Raw genomic sequence first — 9,822 nt, 5'->3', positions numbered from 1 at the left:
AAATAAATACTTAAAAAATATAAAAAAATAGTTTCAAACATAATTTTCGTTTTTCAAAAAGAAATTTGAAGAAAAAATAAAAAAGAAATTCGAAAAACAAATTTCAAAAAAAAAATTTATAAAAAGTTCGAATTTGAAAAAGTATAATTCAAAAAACAAAAAAAAATTTTTACTTTTTTTTTTAATTTATTTTTTTATTTAAATAATGATTTATTATATATATGAATAACAATGACATAAGAGTCTTTTGCCACTTAATGAAGAAAATACTTTTGAAAATGTCTTTTTAGTGGTGGTAAAAATGAAAAGTGGAAAACATTTAATTTCCCCTATTAAGTAAATATAGTATATTATAAATAAAAATAATACATTAAATATATATCGTAATATTATCATTGATATAAAAGCAATAAAATTTAGAATAAATTAATATATAAAATAAGAACGATAAACAATAAGCAAATATACAATATAAAAATGGAAAAACTAAATTAAACATATATCTGAAAAAATGTATAGTTAAATAAATAATATGTAAATATCCAACATAAAAATATTAGATTACACATATATTATAATATTAGAATAAGTAAATATAAAATATAAAAAAATGAATAATAAGTAAATATATAATATAAGAAATACAAAAAATACATTAGACATCTATCTAAAAAATCTATAATAAAATAAATAATAAGTAAATATAAAATATAAGAAATAAAAATACTACATTAAACATATATCGTAATATTACAATTTGATATAAAATAAAAATAGTTAGATAAGTAAATATACAATTAAAAAAGTAAATACACAAGATAAGAGACAGAACAACTACATTAAACATCTATTTGAAAAATGTAGATTTTTACATTTTTATGACTTCCAAATAATTTATAAGTAAATATACAATATAATAAAAATAAGCATACAATATAAGAAATATAAATTTTACATGAAGCATCTATTATAATAATATCATTTCATATAAAGCAAGAAATTTAGAATAAGTAAATATACAATATAAGAAAAATTAAAAAATAGGTAAACTACAATTAATAAATGAAAAATCTAAATTAAACATCTTTCTAAAAAAATGTATAGTAAAGTAAATAATAAATTAGTATACAATATATTAAATAGAAATATTATATTAAGCATCTATCGTATTATTAGAATAAGTAAATATACTATATAAAGATTTATGGTTTAGAGTTAAGGGGTGGGATTTTGAGGATAGGATTTCAAATTTTTAAAAATAAAAATTAAAAAATTAAATTTTTAAAAATAAAAGAGACTATTTTGGTCACTTTCTTTATTGAATACTATTTTGTGACAAAAAACTTAAAAGATCTATTTGAGAGAATTGTCTTACAATATAAGAAAAAATAAATAATAAGTAAATATACAATATATGAAAGGAAAAACTATATCAAACATCTATCTAAAAAATGTATAGTTTTCTGATTTTTTCTAAAGAAATATGTATTCACACATACATACAATTCAGAATTTGTTGTTGTTCAGAATACAACGTTCAAAAAAATAACTATATGGTTAACATTTAAAAATAAAAATAGCCCCGCACGATTAACTCCTAGTCTTTATATATATAATAGGCTTTGAATCTCTCCTAGAGTGTCCACATGAGATGCCGTGTCATCAATTAAGACAATACTGTTGCGACACCTGTCCCGCTTCACAAAACGCGGCGCATCATTTATGAAGTTATCGTACGGGCTTTGTTTTGTTTAGGCCTGTTCGACTAAATGGGTTTGATTTGTACGGCCCTGTGCATAAGTTAGCATAGCGCTAACCCTAATCATCTCCTTCGTTTCTCTGAGTTGAGTTCGGCAGATCGCGTCTCGTTGTTCTTTACGGAGAATGACGATCGATTGTTCTCTATCTTCCTGTAACGGATCACGACTTAAATCAAATTAATACAGACCCCCACTAAAAACCCTTCAATGCGTTGTATAGCTAGGCGAAATCTAGCATCTCTGCTATAAATAGGTTAGTATCCCCTTCTGGAGATCTTGCTCTCTTCATCTCTCTGCTATTTATTTATTTTATTCTCGATCTTATATTTTTTCCGATTTGAAGACCGGGAAGTGTTCATTGGTCGTGGAGGCTAGACTACTGAGATACTGGGAGGCTAGGAATGTTAAGCGTGGTGGAGAGCTTATGTGGGTGGATATGCTTTTGGTTGATGTTAATGTGAGTGAATTACGATCTATTGCTCCTCTATGTACTGAGCGTTTCGATTAATTATGATCCGGCGCTGTTTTCCGTTGATAGTGTTCTGGATATTAAGTAGATTTAACTTGATCATTAGCTTTGATTGTGTTTTATGTGAATCATCATCATCTGAACGTTTATCAAATCTGGAACATTTTAACTGTCTGCTTGCGAAACCTATAGAAACAGATTAATTAGCATTTTGGTTGCCTCGCATCTCGAAAGTCTTACTGTAGATTCCTTTTGTTAGTTTGTTTTGATTTAGTTTGGTGTGATTCTGGTTTTTGTACTAATAATAGCGCATCATCAATTTCATGCAATAAGTTTATTATATTAATTAATGGACCACATTCAATAAGTTAATTTCATGCAAGTAGTTTATATAAAGATATCCGAACTATGTTTATTTAACATGAACATTACTAATATATTTTTGATAGTGTCTCGAGATATTAAGTAGATTTATCCTGAGCTTTAGCGTTGATTGTGTTTACTGTGAATCTGAACATGTTATTTAACAGAATCATTACTCATGTATTTAAAATCTGAACATGTTATTTGACGAGATAGCTGAGCCGCCTCTGCCTTGCCTGAGGAAGGATTTCGTTTCCGTGACCAGTCGGAGCTGCTTGGTTTGGCTAACATAAACACTCAGCTACCAGGTATTCTAATTCAGACTTTTAATGTAGTTTGGCTAGGTACATTACATGTTTTACTGATATCAGAATCAAACTGCATGTAGACATCATAGGGGAGATCCTTGGCGTCAAAAGTACTGTTACTGATCCTCCGGAGGAAAAGAACCGTGTCATGGTGACCATAAAAATGGACAGGTAATTGTCCTTCTCTTTCAGTACCAATTGATAATATGCTAGCAATTGATGATCTGTATGATTGCAGTGATGACACTGCCACTCTAAGCTTATTTGACTCTCAAGCTGTTGCTTTCCACAAACAACTTGAGGCGATGCGTGTTGATCCGAAGGTCATTGTTGCTACTAGCATTAACCCAAAGATGGTTGGAGGTTAAGTTAAGGGTATGCGTGAGTACTTTTATTTTGATAATTACTTCTTGGGACTCCATCACCTTCGTCTTGCCTCTAAAGGGGACCACAAAGAAGCTAAGTACCTTTACGGTGTTCTTCTCATGGCCTTGGGCATGATCGAGAAGGGCAAAAAGATACTTACGAAATTGACTGAGGATGATGGCCTTGACCCTGTTGAGATGAGCTGGGAGAACGTCCAGGAATCCCTGAGCCAGCTTAACGTGAGGATGAAGGATGTGTACGTGGACTCATATATGAGCATGTAACCAGAACTCGATTGCCATCCAGCAGAGATTAACACAGTCTGCTTCAAATGTTACCACTCCTACCTCATGTCAGAAATTTATGACATGGCCCTAGGTCTCAACCCAGCTCCTGCAGCTGCTAGAGGAGCTTAATGGTACACGTTGAAGACGTCAACGAGCGGGATTCCCGCTAAAACCAGTTTCATGTTTTTGCTTTCTGTTTTTTTTTTCTGTTATGTTGAGTTTAGACTCAAACTACCAGTTTTGTGTTTTAAAAAGATAAATGAAAAACCAAAAAAGAGGCAATTTAAATTGCCCAAAAAAATACATGCTCTTTTAACTCTGACTCCTGGTAAAATTCCAAAAAAAAAAAAAAAGTAATAAAAACATGATTAACATATGGAATCTATAAATTATTCAAATTTAAAACATGGTAACTAGATACGATAATATTAACTGTATATATATAATTGCGGTTACGTCGGACACACACAAATACATAATGTCATTCCCTCCACACTATAGATTAACATGCAATGCAATTGCAACTGTAACTCTAATCAACGAAAACACTCATATACATCTTCTTTAACCATTCCATGGATCCAAGTAAATTCAAAATGAAGATATGATCAAGCTCTTCCTTTCTCTATTTCAACACCATTATGCTTCCAAGAATTTCAACACCATCATAACCAAAGAGCTCAACCTGACTCCATTGGTCAAGAGGCCTCTCTTGGCTCACAAATAATTGATGGAAATTAATTTCCAAGAATGGTCAGTGGATGTAAAATATAATGATAATAGGATAAACAATAGAATAATAAAACAGTATAAATATATTTAAAACGTTTAAAAATATAGATATTGTTTTTGTTGTCCAAAATTATATATTCTATTAATTTCCAAAAAATAGTGCATTATGTGTTATAGATATTCTTTTTGTTAATTTAGATTCTGGTTCGAGTGTGCTAAGGGGTAACTGAAAAAAGTTTGGGTGCTAACAGAGACATAACAGATGACGGCGTAGACATGGGAGTCTCGAGCTCTGGTACTCACAACGTCCTTAAATTTAAACCAATGAATTTGGTACGAGTTGTCACGATTTATAACATTGCCAGTGTATATTATTCATCAGGTGATCAAACAGGAATCGGATCACGATTATCTCGACGCGCACAAATGCTTATTCGGTCATCAAAAACAACTCAATCGCCTTCAGTAGGTTAGTAACAATTGTATTGTGATCAGCAGTAGATTATATTATCAGCATTCACTTATATTATAGTCTAGACGAAACTTCTGGTAAAGACTGAAGATAGAGTTACTAATATCGTCTACAAGGAAATCTTCAAGGATGTTCAAACAACTCAGGTTAGATCTACACGTTTAGATAATATATCCATATCAACTTGATTTCGTTTACAGGAACTGACAACACCCATTACTTGGCACTGGTACTTGAAACATCTCATTACTTGCAGTGAAAGCAACCGGCTCTAATGCTTGGATGTCTTGGATACAGGTTCACGAAGACACATAGGTAGCATCCCACTACTTATCATCCACTCTAACGCTTCGGCAACAACATCAGTTGCAAAACTACAGTCACTATTATTTTGAGACTCTTCACTCTGTTTACATTTTTACATTTCGTCCACATACAACTCTTATTTTATACTATAAATTATTCTAAGATGTGTACAAACATATTAAAAAAAATAGAACTAGATTGTACACCCATTATATTGATAGGTAAAAAGTATACATCGCAAATGTAAGGACCAACCCATAACATTCTCTTCCTACGATCAACACTCTAATAGACAAAAAAAAAATATAAACATAGATCCACAACTACGTAAAAATAAAATATATATTTATATAGTCGAATAAAAGACACGATATAAAATAATGTAAGAGAATGAATAAATCAACAATTGTACACCATTGAAATAAAAACAGAATAAGACTTCAAATAAACAATCTTCTTAATCCTAAGAAAAAAAATAAGTTAATTGTAATGAGAATGAAACTAAGTAAAGAATAACAATCAATAAAATAATGAATCATATTAATATAGAACAAAGCATTTTAAAATAAAAAAAATATTAGACAAAAATCAAAAATATTTACTCTAACAATTTAAATTATTTTCAGATTCTCATCCCGCCCGTAGGGCGGGCCTGCCCTAGTATTATATAATGTGATGTAAAGTGCCAAAAACACTCTTGCATGCGCATGAAAAGTAAAAATGTGTCATTTTTTGTCGTTATTATAGAAACTGAAAAATCAGTATACGTGACGAACAACAATTTGGAGAAATCGATTGTGACTCGGAGTTAGAGAAGAGAAAAATCTGAAATCTACGACAACGGAATTTTCATATCACCAGAAATTGGATCGTATGACTATACTATTTTATGAACTTTAATAGCATAGTTACCAGATTTAGCTGAAATAGCTCACTTTGCAAATATAGATTGAGATATAAACTAATCAGTGTGTATTCTTGTGATGGATTTTGTTAATTCTTTGCCGACAACATATGAAAACTCTTAGCCATCTTAATAGAACAAAACCAGTGAATTAGCCATGTACTATACCACGTGACATGATAGTATTGTGTGATTTATATACATATGCACTTCCATCATTGTCTTGAATGGTGTGAAAACTCACTATGCGTTACTTGTAGTTGTAGCAAAGACATACAGTTGCAGCCTTCTCGACCTTCACCCCCTGACCAACTCCTGTAATGATATGTATGGAACTCCTTTGTGCTTTCTCTACTCATATACTACTTAAAAGTTTTCGGGTTTACTAAGCTTTGCTACTAATATCCCCATATTGACTGTGGAGCGCATCTCAATTTGTGTATTATTTCGGAAGTTATATATGTTTAAGTACAATGCTAACGACTTGTTTATCAATTGTGCGTCTAACTTATGCTTTTCAGTAGCCAAACTAGACTTCTAAATAAATGTTTTTGTCTCTCTTTCTAGTGTTTATTCAGACACCATACCTAATTTTAGGTTTCCTATATATTATATACTAGCGGTGTCATTTCTATACTATTATCTTTGATAGTATAGAATAGCTTTCAATTGCTTACGCAACAACTAGATTATATGTGGGTCTGCTATACTAAATTTCAAAATTGTGATCCCTTTATTTCGAAATAGTTTCTTGTGTTTCCTCTGTCGGCAGATAACACATTCGACCACCCTATATGACACAATGGCGGCGTCATTTACGTACCCTAGTGAATTAAGTAGGTAGGATGTTTTGTTCAAGTTAGTAGATACTATAATACATACATTTATAGTATATTATCGGCTAATGTTCTGTCCCGCCTTGAGTTATTTTATAACCCAAATTGTGCAACATCATATCTAACTCGCTCATTTTTTTTTGTTTTTCTTCTTCATTCACTTTGATCCTATTATAGTCACCACTACTATTACTGATTGTTTTGTCGCTGTCGCCATTTTCTCTTCGATCATTGTCACTACTTGTCATCTCTTCCACCTCCAGTGTAGGTTCTTTTCCTCCTCCCACCACATATTCCTCTCTTTTACGTCACGTAGCAACAACAACATCTCTTCATCCGCCGTTCTTATTTATACCTTCACTTTTACTGCTATCAGTTACAAAATGATCTAAGAAGATAAACTAAGTTATATTTTTTTGGTTTCATTCTATTATACTTGGTAGCATAAGAAATTTGTTAGATGCTCTGGTGTCTTTCTGCTTCAACTAACCTGTACATTGTATAGTCTAGAATATTATTGTTGGTGTTGTGTTTTTGTTAACGTTTGTAACATGTTTCTCTTTTCACCATGTGTATTTGTATTAGTAATTCAACTATATTATATGGTTTATAGTATTGTATACTTCAGCCATGTTTGCCACATAATGTGACGCGCATATATTCACGCACACGAGAGTGAAAAGAAAAAGGGCTTATTGGCTTAATAGCCATATTTCAGAGGAAAATCAAAAGAATAGACATGATTTTGACAGAATGTAGTGACTGTCTTTTTGCCATCATTACAGCCGGTTATACCCTTGTTGGTAACAGGTACCCGGTTCCTTCACATAAAGAAAACGACGTGGTCATTTTGTGAACCATAGTAACACCTCTTATAATACTGAAAGTATGTATTTGTGGTTTTTTGAAAGAAGAAAAAGCTATCCACGTATAACTTTATTGATCACATACATAAACATCAAGATTTATATTCCATATCATCTAAGTTTTATTCCATATCAGATAAAAACTAAACCCTAAAATTTAATCACTAAATCCTAACCCAAATATAAACCCTAAACTCATATATCAAAATCTAAAAAATACATAATGGTATGTAATATTAAACTAAATTATGTTATATTAAATTATATTATGTAATATACCAATATATCACCAAAATTAAAACACATGGTATGAAAGTTCAGAAGTGTTCTATTCCATATCCAAACAGAATAGAAACAAGTAATGCTTTCCCATTGGTGAACCCAATATTCCAGAAACTAAACCCTATCCAATCATCACGAAACCCTACACGAAAAATATAAACCCTAAATATAAACCCTTCTAAATACTAAACCCTAAACTCTAATCACTAAACCATAACCCAAATAGAAACCCTAAACCCAAATATAAATATTAAACCCAAATAGAATGGAACAAAATAAATAACATAATACATATTAGTGAAATTATGAAATGTATACGATTGCATGTAAGAAATGTCTATGATTTCATGGAAAAAGTTGATGTTGACCCCAACCATACCCCTTCATCTTCTAAATACTAAACCCTAAACCATATTCACTAAACCCTACACCCTATTCACTAGACCCTAAACCCAAATATAAACTATAAACCCAAATAGAATGGAACAAAATAATAGTATGTTATATATTGGTGAAATTATGAAATATCTATGATTTCATGGAAGAAATTAAAGTTAATGCTTACCCCAACCAAAACCCCTCACTTTCTAAATACTAAACCCTAAATATGATTCACTAAACCCTAAACCCAAAAATAAACTCTAAACCCAAATAGAATGGAACAAAATAAATAGCATGGTATATATTGGTGAGATAATGAAATGTCTATGATTTCATCGAAGAAGTTAATGCTGACCCCAACCATATCCCCTCACCTTCTAAATACTAAACCGTAAACTATATTCACTAAACCCTAAACCCAAATATAAACACTAAACCTAAATATAAACCCTAAACTCAAATATCAAAATCTAAAAAATAACATATATTATGTAAATTAAATTATATTATGTAATATTAAACTACACAATCTAGATCATAGTATGATATTTACTTGTTCAAAAACTATATTTCTAAACAAAATAAAACACTCTTTAGTAATCATCAAATAGAATGGAACATAATAAAATAGAAAAGTAGCATAATATATTGCATTTCATAACATGAATATAACAAACATAATACATTTCTATTCTATATGCGAATAGAATAGAACAAAATAAACAGAAATTGTTCATCTTCTCCGATCAACTTAGGTCATCCACGGCGACAAAATATAAGTGTATCTTGCGATATTAGTGGAGATAATACATATAACCGCATCAAAGAGACAGATTTTGTTGTTGATACAGTAAATAGAAGAGAAGAACATACGGTGGTGACGCGATGATGGTGTCGTTCGTATAGATGGAGGTAATCAAATCTTTTGCAACTGCTGCGGACTTAACGGGTTGTTGGAAGGCGCCGCTGCGGACTTAACGCTGCCGATTGGGAGCCGATTTCAGAAGCGGAGTAGAGACGGATGTTTATAACAGTGAAGGAGATGTCAAAAATTGAAGAGATGCAGACGGAGGCGACGGGGTTACTCCGGTGCCAGAGGATGTGGAGAAAGGTAAGCCACAATTTACTGTTTTACGCTTAATAATTAACACTAAAAATTATTTTTTGTTTTGCAGGTTTCACCGGTTGACATAAGGGGCAAAACAGTATTAATATAGAAAAGTAACGACGTGTATAGATCTGTTAGGGCAATTGTGTAGGTAGTGAATTAGGCGTTTTTGTGTGGCTATAAAGCCTAATTTTCCAAAGAAAAAAGTGTCAAGATTTGACACTAATTGTCACATCAACTATTCAATGGTTATATTCTTAATTTTTTGAGTTCTAATTTCCTTAAAATAACTTAAATACATACCAAATTTTGTTCTTAATACATGAATTAATAATAGACTTTTAATTAAAGAAGGATGTAACACCATGGTTTATTTTTAGTT

General features: G+C 31.2%; 1 long non-coding RNA gene across 1 annotated transcript; it reads left to right on the top strand.

The window, feature by feature from the left end:
• Positions 1-671: 671 nt before the first annotated feature.
• LOC103841314 lies at positions 672-3,262 on the top strand. Its single transcript, XR_004451877.1, has 5 exons — positions 672-2,013; positions 2,104-2,217; positions 2,809-2,900; positions 2,981-3,071; positions 3,139-3,262. It is a non-coding gene; the product is annotated as an uncharacterized LOC103841314 (long non-coding RNA).
• Positions 3,263-9,822: the final 6,560 nt, after the last annotated feature.

Source organism: Brassica rapa, chromosome A09, assembly GCF_000309985.2.
Source record: "Brassica rapa cultivar Chiifu-401-42 chromosome A09, CAAS_Brap_v3.01, whole genome shotgun sequence".
Classification (NCBI taxonomy): Eukaryota; Viridiplantae; Streptophyta; class Magnoliopsida; order Brassicales; family Brassicaceae; genus Brassica; species Brassica rapa.
This window is presented reverse-complemented; position numbering and strand designations above follow the sequence as displayed.